The sequence below is a fragment of the Vidua chalybeata genome, chromosome 7 (genome assembly GCF_026979565.1).
Source record: "Vidua chalybeata isolate OUT-0048 chromosome 7, bVidCha1 merged haplotype, whole genome shotgun sequence".
Taxonomy (NCBI): domain Eukaryota; kingdom Metazoa; phylum Chordata; class Aves; order Passeriformes; family Viduidae; genus Vidua; species Vidua chalybeata.
Genome location: NC_071536.1, coordinates 28,231,042 through 28,256,843, shown reverse-complemented (window position 1 = coordinate 28,256,843; position 25,802 = coordinate 28,231,042). Strand labels below are relative to the sequence as shown.

The 25,802-nt window shown below is 41.7% G+C and overlaps 1 protein-coding gene across 2 annotated transcripts in view; it reads left to right on the top strand.

Moving 5' to 3' along the window:
• SEMA5B (semaphorin 5B) overlaps positions 1 to 25,802 on the top strand; it is a 278,179-nt gene that overhangs the window by 93,460 nt on the left and 158,917 nt on the right. For both annotated transcript variants that reach the window (XM_053947847.1, XM_053947848.1), the window contains exon 2: positions 1,586 to 1,646. The gene's annotated coding sequence lies outside the window, so the exon portion shown is untranslated. The remainder of the gene's footprint in view (positions 1 to 1,585; positions 1,647 to 25,802) is intronic.

Genomic DNA, 25,802 nt, shown 5'->3' with positions numbered 1-25,802 from the left:
CTGCAGTTTGGTTTTTTTCAGATGGCGCTACATTTATCATGACTTTATAATGTTTTTTCATATTTTCCCTTTTTACCCTCCCTTTCCCTTTTCCCCTTTCACTTTTCCTGATTCATACTGTATAGAAGCCATTGTTCAAAAAATAATTACCAGGGTGGTGAGAAGTCTTCCTATGGCTAAAGCCTGATGGCCTGTCCCTGAGTGCAGCATCTTAACCTACAGAAGCCCTCTGGCATTATATAGAATTTTGTCAGATCAGATACTAGTTTCCCTGGAAAAGTATCTCTATTCCTTGTCTATGACGTAGTGTTAGCAGCATGTGCTCCTTCTCAGGAGCACAGTGAGGAAAAACCCATCTGATTTGTGAATGCTCAGACATTGCTCTAATGGAAGCCATGTAAATAACTAGATAAATTATTTCATTGAGTTTGTCTGTCGAGCATAATAGGTAGCAGGGTCAGAATCTCTTCACACTGATTAATTTCTTACTGGCTGAGTGGGATTTGTGCTCACAAGCCATTGTACAGAAATGTCCTCCACTTTCTGCTGTCTCTGTCTTTTCCCTGCCTACACTTTTAGCTCTTTGATCTCTTGCTGGTGAGCTCCAGGGAGCAGAGACTACCACGGCCAGTGTCTGCACTATGCAATGCAAAGACTTCAGGCACAGAGTAGGCTTTTTGGTGCTGCCATAACCAAAGGATAAATTAACATGAACTAATCTAGAATTTGTTAGAATTTGTCATAATTTTTGCCTTCTTACTTTCAGGAGACTGTTGTGGGGTTTGGATAAGACATAAGGGTGAAAACAGTGAGAAGAACCTTTCAGATGTGGGTTTCTTGAGCAAATTTGTTCCTTCTGAACTTTGCTTTTGGTGTTTCAAAGAGAGGACTTATGGCTCACAGCCAGTGTGCAGGCTCTCTGCCCTGCCATGCCTGCTGTGAGACTGGGGGCAAATTGTGTAGGCTGCACTCACACATCATCTGGCTGCAGCTCCTGCATTTACTTGAGCAGTTCAAATAATTCTGGACTAACCTGAGCAAATCTGTAGTTCAGCAGGGAGAATGGAAGGTGCAATGAACTCCAGCAGGAGTGAATGATGAGGCAGGGTGATGGATGGTGGGGACAGGAGTGTTCCCAAAGACAGCGTTGCAATGAGGAGTAAGATATGTGTTCACAGCCTACATTTCTCACTGGTGCAAATCTCCCACTTGGAAACTGGGGTAAGAGTGATTCCTTGTCTTTTCTGTGAGGATGAAGCATTTAGGATTATGGAAAGTTCAGAGAGGGCTGCAAAATTTCTCAGTCAGATTGATTATGTTAAAATATTTATTGTTTTCACAAGCATTTTCTGCTACCTAATCCATGGGATAAGATTTTTTGCAGAAAGCAAATAATTGCAGCTGAAGCTAGTTTTGAAGCAACTTTCCGCTAAGCATTAAGGAAAATCTTTACATTGCTTTGTGGTTAAACATAAATAATATTTTCATTACATTTGATTTCAAATAATGTCAAAATTCTCCCCTATCTGGTAGAAGATGTAGTTAGAAATATCCATTGAAGACTCGTTTTCTGGTGTTCCCACAGGTCACTTAAGATTCTCCCTGAAGCGTGACTTCGAATATGACACTTCAGTAATGCAGAAGCTGTAAGTAAATAATATCATGTTTGCAGCCCTTGTTTAAGAGCTGTGTTTACACTCTTTCCAGAGCTTTGCTAGAACTCATCTTTGCTAGAATCCGTCTACCTCACAACAAGCTTGCTGGGAAGTCACTGAGAGAAAACATGGTTTCAAAGTCAATCGTGCCATTTTCGATGCTTTGCTTTATTAGCTTCTTGTTTAATCTAAGAACTTCAGTAATGGTTGCCTAATCTGCAGGAAGAAAGCCTAAGACATCTGTCAGTATTGCAGGAAATGTTACAAGCAGACAAAAGTAAAAATATCTCATTAGCATCTATGAGCATTGAATAAAATGCAATGATACATTACCAAAAGCTGGCATGCCATTGGTTCCCAGGCACAGAACAAAGGCCAAGAACCTTCGTCTGCTCTTGATACTGATTAAAAAGGCCTACAAGAAGCTGAGCAAATGAACCCTAGAGGCTGAGGACCTGGTCAGGTATTTGTTGGCCTTTGGTAACTTGATGTCAGAGTTCAGTATCTCAGGAGTTTTATCACAGAAATATCTCACAGAGGTATAAGCAATCACAGAGAGTGCTTTTGGGCAATACCTGGTTGTGAATGCATGAAAAGGATACAGTTTCCTTTGCCTTCTCAACTTTTTCCATCTTTTTCTAAGGTGAATTAGGAAGGTGCTAATTTTGGTATCTCTTTTCTGAATTCTGCATTGTTTTTCCTAATCAATTCTCTCAGATCTCTTCAATCTCCATTTAATTCAGTCAGCCACTCAACATCCAAGCCTTTTGTAATAAAGAGAGTGCTAATTTTTCCATTTATTTCAATTGTCTTTAGTAAGGTGTTATCATATAACTCAATCATCCGGCATTGGAATTTGTAATTTAATCAATAAAGGAGGCCATTTTTCTCAAGAATACCAAGGAAGAAAGATCTTGAGGAAAATGCACAGTGAAAGGAAGGTGAAGAACAAAAACGGGTGATAGGAACTGTGGTTGGCATTTAATAGCTGCACACCTTGGTGGCTGTACTTGCCTGGCTAGTAGCAAGCAAAAGAGGTATCACTACTTTAGAATTAATGGATATAGTGATTTTGCCTGTGCACTCATCTTGCAAAATCTAGAGTGACAATCATGGATAATACTCATGTTGCTATGACAATCACCTTGCACCATCTCCAGGTGTTGGCAACTCCATGATGAGCAGTACTGTTCACACAAGCAGTTTGATACCAAGAGAGACACCAAGAAAGAAACTTTGCTGTGTGAGCTCCAGCCTTTCTGCTCACAGTAAAAGGTGGCTGTGGCCTGTGAACCTGCTCTGTCCCTGCCTCTGGCTTTGCTTGCAGGGCTTCTGCTGCTTCTGCTGGCAGGGTGAGGGAGTGGCTGTTCATTGCTAGCAGTGAGAACTGTTCTGATTTCCTGCCCTGGCCCATCTGAAAGTGCATCTCAGCAAGTTCTGCCGGAGGTGTGAATTTTGCCCCAGGGGTGAGGTTTTTTTGCATTCAGCCCCTGGAAGTCAACATGCCTTTTGCACACTGCCAAGCAGCTTTGAGCAAGGCCTGGTTGGGAGACTGAATGCCCTACTGGAGAAATGTGGGTACAGTTTGTGGTGATTGGGAGTGGGGCTGTGGCTGAGCCTCATCCCCAGTGGGTACAGCTGTGAAAAGTAGGTGAACAGCACTGACAGCAATGAGCCATGGAGTGCCCAGGTGCACTGACCAACCTCCAAAGGGAACAGAGAGCACAGAGGTGCACTGCATGAACAATGCGGGGTATAAAAGGTTGGGCTAAAGAACAAGATGGACCAGATGCTTGCAGCCTTCTGAAGGGACATGATGTTGCTCTGTATGGGTGAGTGCTTAAAGCCCTCTGAAACTGTATGGTGATACTCTATGTATTGTGGCTATCTCAACTGTGACATCTGCTGTGACAGAGAAGCACTTCTGCTGGGCCGTGGCTGGGAGTCTTTCCTTGGCCCTTGACTTCTCTGTGAGATTGCCTAGGCAGGTCTCAAATATCAGACCTCTGTAGAGTCAGCCGTGGTTTTGCTGATAAATTGCTTATAAGCATTATGGTCTCAACTTGGCAAAGTCTGCAAAACACAAGATGAAAGATATCAAAACTCTTCATTCAGAAAATGTTACAATTTAAAAGTACAGTAAATCATTTGGTGCTTAAGGCACATCACTGCTCCTTATGTCTCTCCCAAGGTCTGGTTGCTAGGGCTATAGACATATTTTCTGGAAATCAAACATTGAGCCAGCTATTGAAACACCCATCTTGTGGGATTTTTAGAACATGTCTTTTAGTTGAAGCAGGCATGTTAGAAAAAAAGACTTAATAATACAACATTTGGGGGAACTTTAAATATGTGGTGTGTGGCATTTGTCTTGAAGATTTTAGTACTCTCCTTGAGTGCTACTCCAGATTGAATAAACAAAAAATGTTTAGAGAAGTCTTCAGGTGCTTATTTTCAATCTGCATTGACAAACTTTTCCTGTGGTAAGCACAGGAGACTCAAGTGTAGAGCTCTACAGTAAATAATCTTACTTCCCCACCCCTTCCCTTCCCAACACCCTAAGCACTCCACAGTGAAAGCTGTCTCTTAATGGGGATAGGGTCTTACCTCAGAGTTTTAAGTAATGTGTTGGAAGGGGCTGCCCATGGAGGTGGTGGGGTCACCATCTCTGAAGTCATCCAGTCATTTCTTGAATGACCCTCAGTGGCCCTCAGTGCCATAGTCTGGTTGAAAAGTTGGAGGTCAGTCAAAGGTTGAACTCGATGATCTCAGAGGTCTTTTTCAACCTAAATGATTCTGTGAGTCTGTGAAATGAAATGGAGATGAAATTGCAACGGCTTGGTCCTATATTCTCAGCCACTCTTGAATTCAAGTCCTGCTCCTGTTTTGTACAGTTGTACCAGAAAGTTTTAGACAAGGAACGTGTGGAGTGTGCCCATCAGACAGCTCCAAAATCTACAGAACTGCAACTGGATGACAAATCACTCCCTCTGTCCTAGGAAAATATCATGGTAGCCTTTTCTTATATGAGCAATATGGTAAATATTGTTCATCTTTTTTTCATAAACCTGTGTTTGAGTCTATTCTCCAACCTGTCAGTGGTGCCAAAGATTACCAAACATGCACCCTATGATTGTTTATGATCCCTGGTTCCCTTCTTCTGCACTCCAAATTATGTCATCAAAGCTGGTGCTGTTTTGCTTGTTGTGTTTGGCCAAACATGAGAGCAGAGTTTCTCCCGAGGAGTAGCTTAATGTGCTGTGTTTGAAGATTGACTTTTGGAGCAATGACTCTTTGACTGGCCAAAGCAATCAGTGCTTTGCCCAGCCAGGCAGCCGTGGGAACCCAGCTCTAAAAAGCTTTCTGATGAGAGCTGTGGCTGAAGACATTTCTTGGGATTAATTTAGCACTCAAGAGCTCAGAGCTTTGTGGAACTGGAGCATCTTCAGAGGTAAGCAATGGCACATGCAGATTGCTGCTCGGTACTTCCTACAGTAATGACTTCCTCTTTTCACCTAAAAAAGAGAAAATTATGAATTATACTTCAGTCCTGCTTTATAGTGGTATTTTCCACAAAATCATGCCAGTGTAAAGTATGTCCAAAAATATTTACACAAATGTTCATTAATTTTTCTCCACTTGCTTTTGAGCTGCTAAAACATTTTGAAACACTTGGGTTTTTTTGGTTTTTTTTTTGGTTTTTTTTTGTTTTTTTTTGTTTTTTTTTTGTCCTGCTCCCAGCACCAAATCACCCATTTTAGCGATTCAATGCCAATCAGGAATTTGGGTGTAAAGAAAAGAAACACTGCAACCACGTTTAGCTCATCTCCTAAAGGATGTTGGGTTTTGCTCCAACTGATTTTGAATTCAACAGGCTGCAGAAGGACTGGGTGTCATTTAGCTATTAGAGATTTTTGTTTTCCTCATCATTGTGAAGTAGCATCATTAACACAGGCAAATTACCATGCCTCACTGTGCTATGTCCATGGTACATTAGAGGCCCTTTTCCATTGGTAAAGCTGAGTCCATTCTTCTGTAAAATCAGGGGCCCATTGGCAGTTCTTTGGCAAGTGAGACAGAGGGACTATTTAATGGGAAGAAGAGTGGTTTAATAAAGGGGAAGAAGTCGAACATGACAAGTGCAAGGAAAGATAGCAGAATGTTAGTTTATAAATCACTGCATAATTGGGCCAAAATATTAATCCATTTTCACAGGGCCAGGGAGAAAGAGGACAGCAGTTTTGGGGTAAATGAGTTACGTGATTTTTCCAAAGTGCATTTTGGAAAAGTCAAGCACTCTATCCATTTCTCTTCCCAATATGAGTGCTGTGATTTCAGGCTAATGGAAAATGGTTTGTATTGCTGAATTTTCTTTTTTGAAATGGTGTATTGGCTTTTGGTGAAGAAATTGGACTTATGCTTGAATATGCCTGGATTTTACAAATACATTTTTAGTTTAATAAGATGAAACCAATTAACCAGAAAAGCCATTGTGAATGGATTTTACAAGTACATAAAAATATATTGCTTTTTCTTGAAACATTTCATCACCCTTTCGAATGTTCCTTTTTCTTTCCTTTCTACCCCTGACAAAGCACTGTGATAATTTGTTCCCTCATGCCTTTTCCTGAAAACATTGATCTCTGGCCCTGATTGTGTTTTTATGGGGGGGATATTAGGCATGTGCCTAATTTATTTCTGACTTAGTGTTTATTTCTTTCTCCAGTATTGTTCAGTGTGTTTAACTTGTGGCCTGAGGAAAAACAGAGCACACAAACTATAAAAAATTTGCTCTGAAAAGGTTGGTTAAAGTGGCACAGGACCCAAGGGCTGATGAGTAATCTCTCAAAATTAATGCAACCACTGAAATGTTTGGCACAGCAGAGACACTCAAGAAAGCAGTAGCACCTGATGGTTACCCCTCTGGATCTCTGGGAGTGGACATGTCTTCTGAAAACTCTTCTGAGGTCCCTCATTGGGTCAGCTGTGCCTTGCAAGTGAGGGTAGGGACAGAGACCCAGAATCCTGCAGTGGTACAGAGGTCTGTGGAAATGAGTTCTGGTCTCTGCCTGCCTTTCTCTGAACAGGAATGCTCATTTAATCACCTACAGCAATATTTTACTTGGAAGAAATTTTAACATGAGGCCCCGCCAGCCTCATCTACCCCTAAATTTCCATCAACTCTGCCTGCAAAGAGGGTTGGGTAACACATAAGACATAGGCACATACTGAGGAGTTGTAGGATTTCTATTTCCATTACCTCAGCCTTCCCCATTCCCTCGTAGCCTTGCCTTCTGCTTAAAATGCAAAGGATATTAACTTCTATGAGCATGTGGGGCAGTAACCCCGGCAGGCACTGCCTTGGGATGACACGGTTTTCCCTGCTCTGATCAACTCTGTAAACTGAAGCATAGAGAGCCTGCTTTGATCTTAAATAACTTTGCTAGTTTGCTTTAGTTACCAGTTGATACAGAGATGACTTACACATGGTGCTTTGGGGTAAAATATTGAATGTTTGTCCAAGTACATGGCAATGACAAAATTAGCTGTTGCAAACAGACATCTCTGTTCCCATCAACTTTGCCCAATTTGTCAAGAAAACATCTATATCATCTAAAGAAAAACAAACACTAGATTTGGGTAACAGGAAAGGCTTTAATTCTTTTCTTCTGCAAACTTTGGGAGTGCCTGGCAGGACAGTGCCCTTTTTGCATCCCTGCTGTCATTTAGCAGTGGTTCTCACATTTTAAGAGTAAGTTTAGATATTTTACCAGCAGCCTGACATCATTACTAAGTCTCTGTGTGTTTACCATAGAACTGATGATCTAGTTGAAGGAAATTATTACATGTGAACTTTAAAGGAGATACCCTTTCAATGGGGTGTGAACTTCAGCACAAACCTAACAGTTGCTTAATGTCCTTCTGGATTTGTGAAACTGTCCCATGAGCCACACCAGTTGTGAATGATGCTGCCCTTCAAACAGCCAGGACAGCCCAACACCTCCTTCCAGTAGCTGTGGTATGACAGCATGTGCTAGTTTACATCCAAGCTCGTCCACTGCTTATTTAGTTCTCAGGTTTTTTTGGACTGTGTTGAATTCCTGGCCTGTCCTTCATATTAAAATGACCTTGTTCCTCCAGGGAAACCTCCCCTGATTCAAACAAATGGTACCAACACCACTTTGTGGGATCCAGTTTTCTCCTGCATTTGCTTTAAAGCTTCCCAGGAACCCTTGGCTACTTTGCACAAACTGTTAACTTGAGGGTAATAATTTTGTCTGGGTTTTGTCACAGAAATTCAATTAAGGAGGATTATGAACGCAGTTGTAGGCCTGTTTCATTTACAGTTGCAAATGAAACCCAGGCCACACACTGATTGTTTATATAGGAAAGGAGATGCTGTGTAGTTTTGAGTGGCTGAATTACCTGCCTGTTCCTTTGTGTGGCTTCACTTATTGTAGAAGGGAGGGGAGTGAGGCTTGCAAAAATTAATAAAAAAGTGATATAAAGGTGGGAAAAAAATCACCAAGGGAAAAACTACCCCCACTGCTTTTCCCTGGGAGGCACACATCCCTTCTACACATAATAAACTCCACAGGGAATTTCTTCCTCCTTAGAAAACACAGCCCAAAGGGCAGGAGTGGGTAGTCATTTATTTATTTATTTTTAGTAAACAAAGAGCAATATTCTGTTTTCGTGGCCTTGATTTGGCTCCAAGTCCTTGAGTCACTGGGGACAAGGCATAAGGTTTCACTTTTTTTTTCAGTTCTTATTTCTGGGCCATGGAAGCCAACATTTTATTCAATTTTTTTCTTCTCAAGTCTTTCTGCAAGCAGCTGAAGGAAAGGGGAGAGGAGGGGGAAGAGAAGAAAAGACACTTACTATATTGGAGCAAAATGATAGCTGCTGTAGAGGCTGGCTCCAGGTGAAGCAGCTTGTTTGGAGACAATTAAATAAGAAGGGAATTTGTTTATTTGGAAGATGCCTTTTTAAGTTATGAAGGGCAAAACTTGTTTTGATGTCCTCTGATTAAATGTCTGTGTTTGTAGAGGAGCAATATCGCTCAGCTTTGCTTTCCAACAACAAACTTGGGAAATACTTTGCACATATCAGGAGATATGTGGAGGGCACGGTACTTAGGTCACCCCTTCTTCCTTATGCAGGCTTTGTCCCACAGCTTTGGTCTCTGTCCTCTAACCTTTCACCTGGGAAATCCCACACTAATTTCCCCAGGGTGCTGCCTGCCTGAAGACATGAAGGATAAGGCTTAGCTCCCATATACTGATTTTTATTCATAAGGAGTTATCACCATTTTGCAGATGGGGAAGAGAGAGGAGCTCAAAGGTGGAATCAGCCCCAGCTGAGTCAAGACTGGGCACAGTCCCAGGCTGTTCCCTGTTTGAAGGGAGTGCTGAGGTGTCTGCTGAAGGACCTACCCAGTGATTACCCAGTACCTTTGATTAAAGCTCTCCCCAGGCATACTCTAACAACTTGCTTGCCTCTTGTTTTTTACCTTATTCCTGATCCTTCAATTCTAGGAGGGGTTATACTGTCCTTACTTGGTTTCAACTACACGCCTAAGAGGCTTACTGGATTCTTCAGCAGATGAGGGGAAATAAGCTCTTTAGTTTCTAGCTTTAGATCAGATACTGTTTCTGTACCTCTCTCTATACAGACTTGACACTGTTGAACACTGAAAGAAAAGTAGGCAGCTTATTAACTCTCAAAAACTTCAGCAAAATTCACTGTGATGCAGTGAAGTATGAACAATATCTTTTGCTTCACATCCAGGACAATTCATCCTGTGGTGAGGGGCTGTTACAGTATTTTATATTTCTCAGTTGTTTTGTGGTAGAGTTGTCTGATGTCAAACCAAACTTCTTGTTGAGGTAAAACCTGGATTAAAATAATAAAAGGCCTTATATAAAGGATGATCTGTCTCTTGCATTTTGGGCACCTTTTCTAGAGAAGTTAGGACAACTGAAATCAGCATCCTCAGCCGCTTTCAGTCCAGGTGAACATGGCTTTTTGGACAGTATTATCACTAGATGGATTTGAGTCTGAATAACCTTGCAGAAGTTATGGATTTATGCTGACACAAAAATAGTGGGGGAGAAAAAGGGGAGGATCAGTATTTCACGTAGCTATCAGATTGTTTTGTTACAACTGATTGGGACAGTCTTTCATAATACAGTTTTGTGTACTGGAGGAAAGAGATGAGCATCTCCAGAGGGTCACTCACTAGAAGGGCCTTCCCATGGGTGACAAGAGCTGACCTTTGGGACTGCTAATCTCTTCCTGCTGACATACCAAGGCCTTGCAGCTTAGCTTAGCTCAGGTGAATAAAGTAGGGTGAGATGAATCTCTGCCTACGTTTCACTCACATATTTTATATTTGGTAGAGCATATAGAAAGAGTTCCTTTTTTTAGCATCTTTCAATCTGTAGATAGTAGTTAGATCCTTAGCCAGCATAAATGAGTCAGTACTAAAGAGCTGAATTTAATGGAGTAACTTCTGCTTTGCTCCAGTTCAAGCAGTTTCAATCTCCATATAATTTTCTGGGGTCGTTTCAGTAGTACCTCTAAGCTTTATACCTAAACTTCAGCAAAAGGACAGAAAGAGGCTGCATGGTATGTAAAATACACGTGATTTCAGGTGGTACCTTATGATTTAGATAAAGCATTTTAGATTCATGACATCTGGCAGCATTGCTCTCTCAGAGTGTAGCAGAGAAATAATCCTTTCAAATCAGCTCTGTTGGAGAGTGAAACATTTTTCACCAGCCTAGTTTAAAAATCCTATCTGAGCCTTTCTCTCCGGCCAACTGGTTCAGCACAAACAAACAGTGCATACAGGATGTAGCTGTTTCAGCAGTTTCCCTGGAACTTGTTGTACATCTGAAATTATTTTCTAGCCTTTTTTTTTTTTTTTTTGAGCAGGTTTTATTTTACATAGAAGGTAAAATGTGTAGTTGAATCACAAAGCTAGATAAAGTATTGTGAGCCTGTGTTGGCCTGAAGTTCTTTTCATCCAAATAATGACTTTATCTGCTTATTATGGAAGAATTGAAAGAAGTGTGGGAAAGTAAGACCGAAACACACTCAGGATCCTATATTTGTGGGGGAGGCTGACCATAAATACGGGAATTAATAACCCACCAAAGCCACCTCATCTGAGCAGCGGCAGTAGGAACTGGTAGTGCAGAATGCACAGACTAATTCTGTTTCAGAGAAACTAAAATTAAATGTTTGTTACAGCTTTATGTCCATACACTTTCAGCAGGAGCCATTTTCATTCCTTTTAGGCAAACTCAGAAGAGGTTGAACATCTAACAGCCTTGAAGTACCCGGTCTGTGTGCCATATGTACACAGCACTAAGCCATGCCTGTGTTGTCAGCCTTCCTGAAAGGTGGAATCTGGCTGGTTGCTAGCAATCCATGTCCTTAGAGGCACTGGAGCAAAATGCTGATGTTGATCAGAAGGGGAAGGTCTGAAATTGTAAGCAAACAGAAAAGATCCATCATGCATTTTCACAGATGATAAAAGGCTGACAGTGGCAGTCTGCTTATCAAATAACTAGATTTATTGAAATAGCCTGTGCTCTCATTAAATAGTTTGCTTTTCATGTTTTTTGTTTTATTTCATCTTACTGAAGGTGTCTGGGTTTTTCTCCAAACCTACTATTGCTGCCATGGCAAACTGGCTAATTTAGACCATTTCTTGTGTTAATGCTTAAAAGCAGCATGGACTGCAGTGTTCTCTTCTCACTGATATTGCAGGACCTCAGGGCAAAGCCAGTCCCTGTCATGAAATCTGAGATTCCTGGAAATTAAATCAGAAAAAATAATACAATAATTATAAGTTTGTTCCTTGCAAGATAATAGTGCCAGTGATAGTGCTATGCATTTCATTTAGCATAAGCATAGTGCTGTCACCTATGCTTAAAAAATGGGGTAGAATTGATAATTTTCAATCAGTAGAGAGAAATGAAATACAGAAATGTTGCTAGCATGATATGAGATCCCTATGCTGAAAGGACCATTCCTTTCCTTACTCAGTGAGGTATCGCATTTTGTGTTTTTGTTCCTGGGGGAACGAGCTTCTGCTTTCCTCCTTTCCTGAAAACATTTGTAAGACGGGTAGTGGAATATTAATAATTGAAAATGCAAGTTGCAGCAATGCCATTTGCATAAGGATGTTTCTTGACCCATGGAGGATATTCACTGTTTGTTGGAGAAAATATCAACAGAGGAACTGTGGGAGGCTGATGGATCTAAAAGGCTACCTGGCAATAAATTTATTTCTCAAATGAATCCTAATGTGGTTCCCAAGACTGGAATTCTCTATTTGTAGCCTGCCCTTTTTCCTGGAAGATGTGATGCAATATCAAGAGATCAATATCCCCCAGTACTGGATGTGGTGCCAGTAAGCAGATATTTAACATGGAATAAAGGGGTTTTTAAACAAAGAACATGGAGAAAAGGCCTTCCTCCTGCAGGATTTGCTCATTGAAGTTTAACAGTCCCAGTGACCTTTGCTCAGAAAGTCCTTCTCCAAAAACATTTTGACAATGAACCGCATGGAACTCAGCAGCTGGGGTTAAGACTGGTTTGACTCTGCTGATATTTTAACCTGTAGTTCCAGGAATTGTGGTCTTCTGTTTGGACCTTTTGGGCTGTTGTTTGCTAAGCCGGATGCTTATGAGGCAGAGCCATCCTTCCGTGGTGTTTTGGATGTCAGTGGTACCCAAACATTCCTCATAAAGTGCGCACGCTGTTACGATTCGTGACTTTAACTCTCGGCATATTTATAAGCCTCATTTCCATTTCTTGTGGTCTCATTAATGGAGCAGCAATAATAAATTGAAATGTTAATGGGGGATCATTTCACCAACAGCAGAAAGTATTAATGAACTTGATACAATAGTTGAAAGGAAAATAACTTTTTAGTAGTGTAATTCTTTTTAACCATTGCCCCTGGTTCTCTCCTTCCAAACATGTGGAATTGGGACAGTTTCAAAGTAATGGAAATTATTTCATGCAGACAATCAGCTTCCTGGATATGCTACATGGGAGATGCACTGTTTGCAGAAATTCCAGTCAGGGCAACCATTCTGTAACTGAATCATGAGCAGACTTTGCTGTAGTCATGGTGGTAGCAATAGAAACCTGGAAAGCACCCTTTGTGTGAGTTAATGAACTTCATTAATGGAGACTGAAAACGTGGTCCTCCTTGTATGACATGGGCATTTCACATCCTGTTGTGAAGTGTTTGGGGGTAGTGTTAAGGTGTGGTCTCATAGGGGACCTCAATTCCTCAGCAGAAAAGGGAATTGTACCTTAGGGTCCCTTGGGAGCACTGTATCTCAGTTTTCCCACTGGTAAAGCTGAGGGCTTTGAGCTAATGGAAACAGCTGGATTTTAAGGCTTGGTCAGTTAGTATCTGTGGAGCGTTAGTGTCTCCTGAGGGAGAGAAGTTACACTGTGGGGCAATCCTGAGCTGGAAATAAACAGTACCAGACACCATGCAGCACCTTCCCCAGTGCCACGTTGTTGAAGACCTCTGTGCTGAAATTAGTTACAGCTGTAAAGACATTTCTATGTGCATGCTTAGAAGTTGAAGGCTAACATTTGTAATACATTTGATTTAAATTTGCATTGTGGCCTCTGGTACAGAGAATCTGTTTGATGCTTTTGCTGCTTAGTTCTAGAAAGTTTGTTCCCAGTGAGTTTTCATCTGAGTACATTCATTAATCCTTTTTGGACTTAGCTTACCCACAAATATAGAAGAAGCTTTGAAGTGGATTGGCAACTTTTCACCACCCTTCTTTCTTTTGATTTGTTAAATAGTAAGTTTAAAGGTACTAGAGTAAGTCAAGAATTGCATGCTTAAACTGTTAGTTTCCTGCAAGAAAAGAGATTGGAATTTAAATGTGCCATTCAAGCTAATCATCTCATAGTCAGGAGTTTACTGACCTAGAAACTTAATCTAGTCTTGTGAGTTCAAGTATCTGGAACTTTTTTTTAGAAAACAGAAAAAATATTATTTTCAAATGAGGCATGTGATTTGTCTAATTCTCAATTTTTTGTAGATACCATTAATTTGAAAATTACTTCTGTGAGCTGCTGTTATCTTGCTTCTGTGCAAGCAAACTGTGAGGCCTAGCCCCCTGAGCTAAGCAGAGGGTGACCAAGTGCATATGAAAATGGACAGATAAATGCCAATGCAGGCCCATTGAAACAGGACGAAAGGAAGGGGGGAAAAAAGATAAAAGGGAAGATCATCTGTCTAGCCTTATTGGCAAATGATCAGAAAAATGACTGAATGCATTATACTGCATTTTTTTCCTGCTTAGGGTTTGATAAAAAACTCACTAAAATAAGTGGGAAACTTTACATTATGTTCTTGATTTTGGGCTGGGACGCCTGATCAACACTTACTCTGTCTCCCTGCAACAAATTGCTAAGTGCCTCTAGCAAATAAAGATACTGTCAACAACCAGGACTATCAATACTACTTGGCACTGTCAAAGCAAACTCATCTGTTGTTGGCTAAAATGACTCCTCAACATGTAGACAGGAAACCACTTACTTTGAATATGGATATAACCCAGTCATGTGGCATGAAATCCCATATGTTCAATAAAGAGTCATTTTTAGATAGACAAGTGACCTTGAAACGCTTTTAACAATTTTCTGCATCATCACCTTTTACACTTCTTACTGTTCAGCTTTAGTTCAGTTGTATTTAATTTTTCCCCCAATTTTTTTATGTCTTATAAAGTTCAGTGTGTGCAGATTTGGTTTGGGAATGGAGGTGGAGCACAGCTGGTGGAGTGGAGGAGCAGGGAGTGAGATCTTTTTAAAGCAGCTAAACTTGTAACCAGAGAAGATACTGCATTTATAATGTTCCCATTCTTCTCAATACTTAACAAGAAAAATGATTGTGTGTGTGTGACGTGAATATTCAGCACAGAGCTTTGGTAGCTGACCGCTCTCTTTTCACAGCCATCCAACCGCACACACATTCCTAAGGGATTACCTCACTGCCAGCGCTCCTTAAAGTGTGGGATACGCCGAAGCCGAGCCACTGCAAAGCTCCTTTCTGTCTGCTGTGGGGCTGGTTTCAGGCAATGACCTTTAAAACCACAAATCTAACCCTATGTCTACCCCCAAAAAGATTTTTCATTTGTTAGCTAAATGGGAGAGATGCTGGCCATGGAAATAGGGTAGAGCCTGTAGGTTACATGTAGAAATTCCTTTCCAAGCTTTTCACTCCCCTTTGGCTTCAAACACTCAATAACTTTCCAGCCAGAGAATGTTTGTCCCTTCCTTCTCCCTCTCTTTTTTGGTGTTCTTCCCTTGTTTTGCATATTCTGACAGCACTGTTTACTTCAGCCTGCAGCTCCCACTGCTTTGTGTGCTTTCTCTGTCTCACAATTGCATAAATAAATCACTAAAGAAAATTTGCATTTGATGGGAATTTTTAGCTGATATTAAGTTTTATGGGTGGAATATAATATATGTGAGTTGGCTTAATTAAACTGAATTGTCATTTGTGACACGAAGATCTTTATCTGTACAAGACTATTTTTGCCTTTCATATTTTTTGCTATTAAACATGCCAGTGGATTTGAAAATCCAAGGATGACAGGTCTCAGAAAGTATCATCTCTCTTGTAGCAAAATATCTGCTTATGCCAAGTGAAGCAAATCAGCATCATCACAGAGCTGAACAGTTAATTTATGCCACAAATTTCTAAGTGCCAGGGGATGGAATCTGAGGCCCATATATGTTGTAGCACCCTCTAGTCGCCTTGCTGGTGACTTGCGTCACACTAGAGGAGAGATGGAGTGTGGCAAAATAGTTTAGATGAAGGGGAATTTGGCTAAAAGTTTGTCCAGGGTTTCTGTGCCCTGATATCCTACATAGGCTGGAAGTGGCTTCCTGCCCCTCCTGAGCAGCGGTGTGTGCCCCGGAGCACTGCTGCATTTGGCTTCTGTGATGCAAGGTGCTGGTGGGGCTGGCGGGTTGGCACAGCCCTCCCTGTGGACACACACTGCCCCTTCTGCCACATGGACTGGGGTATTAACACCTGCACAGCCGTGGAGAGCACACGGGAAATTCATCTCATCAGCTGCTGCAGCTTTGTTTCAGAGGCATGAGGAGCCAGCCTCCCAGCTCCCATGTTCACCCTGTTCTTAAATATCTGAATTGAAGGGAAGGGTGGAAATGCCATTTTACCCTGGTAATGCCATTTACACACACCCAACTACAGCATGTTTAATCCATCCCTCTGCCTGGGAACTTGGTCTGTCATATTTATCCTTCCATGAGAATCAGGAAAGGCGTGAGCCTTGTGCAGGATCCCCAGATCTGGCTTCATAAAGCATAGGTTCTTGGGAGGGCTCCATAGTTCTGAATTTTTGACTGTTTCTCTGGACCAAGGCTGGCAAAGTGTAGCTTGAGATTGTCACACTGATTAATACTAATAATATCAGTGCAGCTCCCCAAAGTGCATGAGGGACTGATTGAAGTACTCGTGCCAATATATTTATTTTTCAGGCTAAAGATTTCCACACTTGCACAATTCTTTGCTGTCATTTTCCATGCAAGGGGACTGTGTGCCCCTGAGACTGATACTGCATCTGCTCCTCTATGAAGACAAAGATAAACTGGTTCCTGGTGTGTTGTTCTTTTGCTTACTCTTCAGCATAAGAACAAGCAATAAGAATGCATTTTAGATGTTAATGAAATTAATGAAAGCCAGATCTCGGAAACAGCTGAGATTGTTGACTGTCTCAGGCAGATTTTTACTTCATTTCAATTACAGATGAGCCACAACCAAACCCCTGATTAGAATTGCTCCAAATTTTGGATCCACATCGCTCAGCTTTGCAGTTTTGACCAGTTTCCAGTGTTTAATTTTCTTCCTGTTTTATTTTTCCTTCTGGTTTTACTCCAGATTTTTTTAATGTTTTCATTTTGTTTCCATGAAAGATTGGCCTTATGAAGGACATGAGATGTGCTGCCATAAGTCCCACTGGGGCTGCAGAGGCATAATATAGTTTCAGGATGTGCCTGTACACGCTGGGAGGGCTCTCACTAAATTTGGGGTTAGAAGCATTTCTGTGTCATCTCAGCAGGCAGGTGCTTGCCCCTGCTGCTGTCCTGGTAGTTCAGTAAGGCACAGCCCCTGGGAAGTCCTAAATGGCAAATGGCTGTGACTCTTGAGAAGTCCCCAGCTGCAGAATTTACTGATGGTTTGTTACCATGCCTTCACCCAAAGCTCCAGACCACCCCATCGACAGTGCCATGTTTTCAGTCTGTACATCTATACATTCCATCGTGAATTTTTACTTGATTAAAAAAAACCAAAAAAAAAAAAAAAAAAAAAAAACAAAAAAAAAAACCAAAAAAACTCCTCCTGGAGAGAGTGTACTAATAATGAACAAATTCCTTTTTATGTCTCCTGGATATAAGGGACCCAAGCCTCTCCCTAGGGAGAGAGAATGGTCTGAGAAATCCAGTTAGAAACCTCTGAGGCAGCAAGCACACAGGAAAGACTGTTTTATTATCCTTTTTCTTTCATTGCTGTACTCAAATCCCAGGAACAGTGTTACTTTGGGTCCATAGATATTGTGCAGTGCATTTTTAGGGGAGGTTGAGAAGAACACCTGATCATAATGGTTTTAAAAACATTGATAAAAGAGGAAGAGGAAAAAATAATTTACTTTAAATGCTACAGTGCTTCATTTACACAATATAATAAAAAGCAAATTTTGTGATTCGAGTAATGATTGCAAGTTATTAAACTGGGCTTTAAAGGCTTCATAAATGAAAGCCTTTTAATAAATGATCAACATGGATGATAATGCTCTTGGAAATAGAGAGAATCTTTATTAAGCTTGACACATTTGTTCTCCACCCACCCACTTCTCTGTTGCTTTACTTGGTCCCTGGATCACTGTCACAAAAATGAGCCAGAGGGACAAAGTTTGAGTTGGGAAAGCACCACCTTCCATGGCTGCCAGGCCTGGAGAACATGACATCTTGGGAGGAGGCTGCAACACCATGGATTTGCTCTGGTCAGAGGAGGGTTTGTGGGGCAGCTGAAGGAGGTGGGAGCCAAATTCATCACCAGATGGCTTCCATCCATGTGTGTAAGAGAGCTCTCCTCTGCCAATTTTGAAAGATTGAGCACTCACTGAGACATGAAAGTTGCTCTCCCCAGGCACCTGTTCAGTTGGGAGTTTGGCATCTGGTGATGGGAGCAGGCATGGGGCTGAAGGGCAGAGCGGGGCTGGGCTCCATTAGGGCCTGATTCAGAGCACAGTAACATCAGTGGGTGCTTTCTCACTGCCTTGAAGGATCTGGCCTCAGCAGTGCCAGAAAGAGGAACTTCGGCAATCATTTCACCGTTTCTTTATGTTTTCAAGGGTCTGTTCTGACTGGCATCAGATTGAGACTTAGTGACCCCGAGGGGAGGTGGCAGAGGGAGAGGCAGAGCCGAGGCAGGGAGCAGACAATAGAGCCTTCCTTCCCTTGACCGATAATAAACCATGCTGGTGTAAGGAAAACTGTTCCTGCAGGTACTGCCTTTTGATTAGGTATCTGAGAGTCATAAAAAGCTTCCTGTCATGAGGGTGAGTGCATGAGACAGCCCTGCCTAACTACGGTTTTGGATAACTTAATTTTACCTGCTCAACTTGCCTCCTCGTAGAGTGGAATATTCTGCTGTATTTTGCCTAAATTATTAAAGACTGATGAGGTTTCCAACCTCGAAGTGACTGCATTTCAGTGATGGATGAGTTGATTCTTCCGTGGATATAGTAATCAAGGCATTTTTCAGCATCTTCGGCATGAAAGGCACAATATAAATGTGAACTATTATTTTGTGCCATGCAGCTGCTCAAATCTCAAATACATATTATGTCTCAGTAATATAGACAGTGTTTAAGACTGTTAAATTAAACTATTAAAGCCTATATAAAAAACAGAGATGACAGAGAGCAAATTAAAACTGAATTATCGTTAAATTGCTGTGCCAGTAGTTTTCAAACACATTCATAGTGACCTGGAAGAGAGCAGGGGGAGTGGAATGACATTCACACCTCCTAATTGGAGTCATTATCCATTCTTTGTTATCATGCTGCCCACAACAAGGGCATGGCTGGGACACCAGTGACTTGGGGGGGGGCACAAGGATGCCTGTGGGTCACAAGGGATGTTTTGAATGTCCTGCTATCTCTCTGATTTAAAGTCGGGACACGGCCAGGCAGTCACTCGTCAGATGGATAGTTTTTAAAGGCAATAAATGCCTGCAGGCTCTTTTCTGTGCTTGGTGACTGAGGCGGGGGGTTGGGAGAAGAGGGGGACGTGGTGCATGGCTGGGTTGTGCTCCTGAAAAATGTCGGTGACCCAAGGACATGTTGGTCCTTCCTCCCCTCTTCTCTTCCCTGCTAACAGCCCAGGCTCACTGAGGGCCTCGGTGGACCAGGGGTTTGTAATAAAATTTATGGGCTTTTCTGGAATGTCAGATAGAAAAGGAACTTTTAAAGTTACCTAAGTGATCTGACTGCCACAACATGAGTGCACCTGATAGTATGTTCTCAGGTACTTTGGTTCATTTCTATCCGGTTGCAAGTGATGAAATTTTCAGAACTTCCTTTGAAAGTTTGTCTCTGCTCCATTCTCTAATAAACACTCCACAGTGCATTTTCAAATTAAGATTTTGCCTTTGTTTTCGTCAAGTCATTACTCACGATGGTATCTCTGTGTACCTCAAAAAATCCGTTTCCATCCTCAATCTTTACAAGCTTGCAGGCATGTGGATATCTGTTTATTGTGAGTAACCTGATGCCAATCCATCAGTTTGCTTCTTGGAGGACTTTATGACAGCAGAAAGTGATTAATTTTCAAAGCAGACACAGCCCTTAACCTGCAGAAAAGGAAACAAACTTCCCCCCTCTCCTTTGCTGATTAAATCTGGAAATGAATGAATGATACCTGACTCAAATGTGTTTCCAAACTAGTTTTCATTAAATATATTTGGTCAGTGCTGATCATCAGAAGTGTCTTGAAGATTGGTCTATGCATGTATATGGTACTAAAGTCAGAATGAGCTTAGTGATCGATATTCATTCAACATCTTAATCTGCTCAACAGTATTAAATGGATTGCCCCAATGTCCTTGCAAAGCAGGGAAATAATGTTAACTCTTGAGCAGGAATATTAAAGTAGAGAGGATAAATGTGGTGTCCAAAATATTGCCAAGCAGCTCCTGACTTGTATCTTTGTGCCCATCATCCAGCTGTTTGTCATCATAAACCAAACTGTGGAAAATTCCCAAGGATGGCCAAGAAAATCCAAGACTGATAAAACTGAAGGAAGGAAGGAAGCATCTCAATGTGGCTACTGTATGTGCTACTGTATGTGCTATTATGTGCTACTGTATTCCTAGATCTCTCAACTACTTGTCTCCAGTGGCTAAGTTGTGACTAAACCCAAGTGCACACACGACCTTAGTTCTGAGTATAGTTTATTTGTTGTCTGGGTGTTTTAGTAGTTTTTGGGCTCCTCTGCAAATGGTGGGAACACTGATCTTTAGCCTTAAGTCCATTCCTTACTTCACTGTTAAAATATATTTCCTGTTTCCAGCATGGGACTGAGCCTCTGTTCATGAGAAATTGAACTCAAATATGCAAGTCATTTTACATACACCTCCAGTATAAAAATCATACTAATTTTATATACATATACAGTTAGCTCAGTAATGGCTAAAGATCTGTGTTCCTCCCTGGACTTACCATAGGAGATCTCTTCAATTTCCCTGCTGCAAAATGAGAGGGTAACAGTGTATTTAATTCAGTTATTTGAGGCCAAGACTGCTATGGGACATTTCTCTGTGGCTATGTCTTCTGGGGAGATTTGAATGAATGACCAAGAAGAATCTGAATCATCCAGTCATGCAAATTAAACCATTTCAATAATATGAGGGCTACTTTTCCTGATCCATAGTAATTGATGAGGCTCATTATATGTTAATATCACTCCTTTTTTTAAATCTTACATGTAATTTGCTACAGTGTTTCAATGTGAAGGTATAATTAAGATTCAGATGGCAATTTCATTCTAGACTGCTCTCTACAGTTGCTTTAATAAAAATTAGAGCTTGGGATGCTATTTTCTCTAGAGACAGAAAAAAATATTCATTTTGATACTTCAGATATAAATCCATCCATCCACTGCTGAATTTTCTAATTGTGAAAAAATGCAAAGTACCACCACTTCCAGGCAAGCACCGCTTCTCCTCCCCCTATGCACGGTTCAGTGCCCCTGCTGAAGTTCTTGTGTTCAGTGCAGCAGCCAGGACTCAGTTCCTAAATGTTCAGAAACTCTGACTTTCATGTCAGCCATGCCCAGATCCTCCATCTACATGTTAATGTTAATTACCAGTGCCCATGGTGCTCCTGGTACAGCAGCCAGCTACTCCAAGATCTGCACCACCAAGCTGCTGGGGGGGAAATCTGTATGTGAACCTTCATGAAATTTCATTGATTTTATTTTGCATATCAGGTGCTTTTGTGGGGCTCCAAGTGGGCCAAAAGCCTTTGCAGTGAGGGCAGGAGGGGCACATGTGTGTCTGTGCCCTTGCGGTGTGTCATTGCTTTGTGCTGAGCCTTGTCTTTACCAACAGGCTCTGGCTGTATGTGGGATTTCATGGCTGCCTACCAGCTGACTACACACATGAGTTTATGGTGGGGATGCAGCTCCCTGTTGACAGAAATGCTTTGGAATGTAGCATATGAAAAGAGCAAACCAAAATGTTTCTGTAATAGCATGTGAGGAAAGACAAATGTGGGTGTACATGAAAACATCCCAGCAAGCCTGCTGACATAGGCAGGGAGAGGAGGAGGTGGGAGTTTCTGTGCTTTTGTAAAGAGAGTAAAATAGTCACCACCTGGTAGTGGGAATTTCTGAAGTGGATGGCAAAATCTCATCTTTTTTTTTATAGTAACTGTTTTTTTGGAAGTGACTGTTTTGTTGCTGTTTTGTGTAGGCTGACATCAGGTGCTTTGTGAACCCTCTTCAGAGGTTTTCTTTGCTGGGTACTTGAGGAAAATGAGAGTCTGTGTGTCTGGAGCACAAACCTTGTGCTGGTCTGAGCTGGTGCCTGGCAAGGCACTTCTGCCAGAAGGGAGATGAGCATTTCACTGCACTCTCAGCATGAGTCCCCATGGGGTTCATGGATTGGAACATACAGAAATTATCCCACCAAAGCCATGCAGCCCATGGGGGTAGAAGAGGAGCAGAAGGGGAGAGGCTGCTGGTGGAGGGGGGCAAAACCCCACCTCTGCCTCAGTGCTGGAGGGGATGAGACAATGTACACTTACCTCACTCCTTTTCAGAGAGACAAGTGCTGGGCTGATTCTGTGAGAGTCAGAGTGACCATCATCCTCTACAGTGGGGAGCACCAAGCAAAATCACTGAGTGGCTTTCTGACTCAGTTTCCCCTCCTGTAAGTTGGAGGACATATTTCCCAAAGATGTGGTAAAGATAATTAGGGTTAAACTGACGCTGTGGTGTAAGGGACCATGTGAGTCCTTCGGAGAGAGAGCTTTCTATCTGACAGCTGCTTTAAAGATGTAAAAGGAAATGCAAAAATTTGGCTTCACTTTGCACCATGTAGAAAAGCAGGACGTGTGTTTCAAGGAAGGAATTTATGTCTAGTGTTCTAGTTCTGAAGGACTACAAGTGGTGTGGGTCCTCCTCTCCCTGGGTGTAACTGCAGCTCCTGCACCAGGCTTACACAAATGTGGGAAGCTGGAGTTGCCTGTCCATGCAGGTAGCTGCAGTGGGAGTGTGTTGTCTCTGTGCCATGTGTTGTACCATAATGTGAGTTTTGGAACCGAGCCTGTTTTTAATAAATTGTACCTTTCCTCAACTGCTTCCTGTCTAAATACTGTGTGTTAACCCAAAAATGAGCAACCATCACAGCAGCTGTCAGTGGATTTTTGTATGCTCTCAGCAAAGACCCTCTGAGGAATTTCCTTGTTAAACAGACGAGCTATCAAAAGCACCTTTTCCTGCCAAAAAGGGCAAAAAGCACAGAAAACTGAGTGAATGTTCAGTTTAATGAGATCAGGCCTTGGAAGGAGATCTCTCCTGACTTGTGCCTGCTGTGTGGAGAGCCAGAATAATATGTGAGAATCTTGAGCATATAAACCCTTTATCATCTTTGCTTTGACCCTTTCAGGACATACCAGTAGTTTTGATGTATTTCTGGTGGATGCTGTTGCTCCTGGAGCTGAGCTGGGCTGGGGGTGTTTGTAGAGCATCATGTACAGTGAGGTCTTGGCTACTCATGGACAAACGCTAATCAGGGAGGCTCAGGAGTATTGTTTCAGCCTTCAGTTGCATTTCAGACTTGATCTTGAGGAGGGAAATTACTGACCTCAATTGTAAGAAAACAAGTGAAGTTTATCACCAGGTCTGTCTGTAAATGAGTAAAACAGACCAGGACTCTCCAACCTGAAAAAGAGATGGACCAAGTGGACATGTGGTAGAGATCCAGCAGATAGGAGAGAATTTGGAAGCAGGCAAGGAGAGGGAAAGAGGAAGGATGTATCTTCAGACACCTAGAAGTCACTGTTTTGCTTGCTGTGTTGTTTTATGGCGAATTCCAAAGGAGCATTGGTTCAATATTGCTGCTGAATGGAAAGCTTTGAGAAAATCAGGATGAGTGTTACTATGGAGGAATTGACCTAGAAAGGTTATGGGACAAGGCTTGATCAAAGCAGTAGAAAGATAGAAAGTGGAATTTTGGAAAGAAAGAAGGAAAATTATCTGATTTGAAACAGAGGGTGATATTAAAGAGAAATTCTGTGTCTGAGAGGCAGACAAATTGATCACATGAATTAAGACCATTCATTTCAGTGGTAGTAGAGAAATGTGCTGTCTGCTTTTATTCTGTCTCAGCCTGGGTTTGGCCATTTTTTTTCTGAGTCACTGCTGCCATTCTATATGGAATTCAGGAAGGGCTCTATACTGAATCTAAGTCTTTCCATTATCTTATTTCTTTCCTAAGGGAGCAAGATTGATTCCCAATAAAGCAGCTGGTTGATTTTTAAGATTCTAGGACTTGCCTATTTTTTTGATCTTTTGGGTTTGCATTTAAGTGGTTACCTGCCCTGTCCCACCTCCAAACGACTTTCACCCAGTCTGTGGGCACGGACTGCAGCTTTGTGTCCAGGCTATCGCACGCTGCACCACTTCTCCAGGGATTCCCACCACAATGTCAGATATGAAAGCTAATGAAAAGTGTTGTTTCCCCTTTTCCTTCGGTGGTTTGGATTTTTATTCATTTTGTCCCTGCCTGTCAGGACTGAATGACTGGAAAGGAAGGGGAAGTCACTGAAGCTCTTTCTTCACAGACCCTGAGTGTGCTCTGCTTTATTCTCCCCATATTCCCAGGAGTAAATAACTAGTTTTTTCAAAATCTTGCATTTTCTTTATGCTTGTTTTTTACCCTTGTTGCCTTGACTTCTTCTTCTGGCACTGAGATCCTCCTCTTTGGGGCATTTCTTACTTTAGTGAGTAGAGTTGGCAGTAATGAACATTGGAGCATGGTCCAGGCCAACAGTGTAATACATACCTTGATGTTTCTTATTTATTTCTGATTAATGTTCACACACTAAACTCAGCCAGTTTCCAGGTTATAACATTTTTTTTCTCTGTTTCTGACCACTGTAAACTCTTCCTTTTGTGTAGAGGAGAAAACAATTTTTCCTCCTGCTTTTTAAAGGGATGCAGTAGCACTGAGGAGGCTGGATGAGGAAGCTGGCTGGTAATTTTGCATATTATGCACAGGGCAGAACAGGACAAAGTCTTTCCTCTAGAGTTACTTTGGTTGTGTAGCACCAGGCCCTTGCTTGTGAATGACGCAAATACCGTGCAGATGGAAAAGTGAACGTAGCTGTGTCTGGTATTGAGCATTATTTTTTAATACCTTCCTGAAGATAACTTTCATGCAGCAGGATGTTGGTTATTTGACAAACCATATCGTTCTTGTGGGTGGTACGTTCCCACAGGACTCCAGAAGTGTACTGGCACAACAATTAAGGGTGCATATTTTAAGCAGTGCTTTTTGACAGATGAGGATAAAACTGGCAGTCATTCCCTCACCGGTGTGCTGCCAGTGGCAGTATCCAATGTCACATGCTTTAGGGAAGCTGTGAGAGGTTACACAGTGCCATAAAGGAGTTTCCTCTGACTCACAGCCATCAGAGCTGGCTGGTGTACTGAAGCATGTTGATGTTGTGCATACAGGGATGTTAGGAGGGAGATGCTGATGTTACAGAGCAGAGCAGTGATGGAAGCAAAGGTAGCTGGACCAGTATGGCTTGGCCAAGTGTGTAGCCAGGGAAGGTCAGGATAAATTTAAATAGTGCAGTGGAAATGCTCAATTTTCATTACATTTATCACTTACAGTCCATACAGTTTAGTCCTTTCTTTCAACTGGAAAAATTAAGTAAATCACTTATTCAAGTCCATAGGCAAATATTACAATAATTTTTCTCAGAATTAAAATAAGCTTTGCTAATGAGTTCTTATGGTCTATCATGAAGCAGTGAAGACGTGTGAGCATCTGAATTACACAGAACTCAAATGAAAAATAGCTGTGCTTTTTTCCTCATTACTTAATTAACCACAATCTGCTTTCACATTTAGCTGCTTTTTTATATTTGAGTGACTGTGATTTTGCTCTTTCCTCATGTATTTGAGTCAGCAGAGTGATCACTCAGTTTTGATATAATGACCATGTAGGTGATTGGGGCCACTTGACTTCCTGTAATTTCTTAATTCCCACCTATGGAAGAGAGAATTAAGACAGAATTGATACAGACAACTTGGCTATAACATCTCAATGTATAGGATGTCAACATCAGCCTGAAATAGCCTTCCTGCAACTCAGACCTGAGCATTGCCAAGCCTGACATCAGCTTGCCTTGGGACTCTGCGCCATGTCATTCTAGCAGGTGGTTCCTAATAACAAAGGGAGATTAAATATCTCAAAGAATTCTACTCAGCTGTGTAAAATGTTATTAAAAAGAAGGTCCAAATTAGGTTTATGTGTTTTTTGCT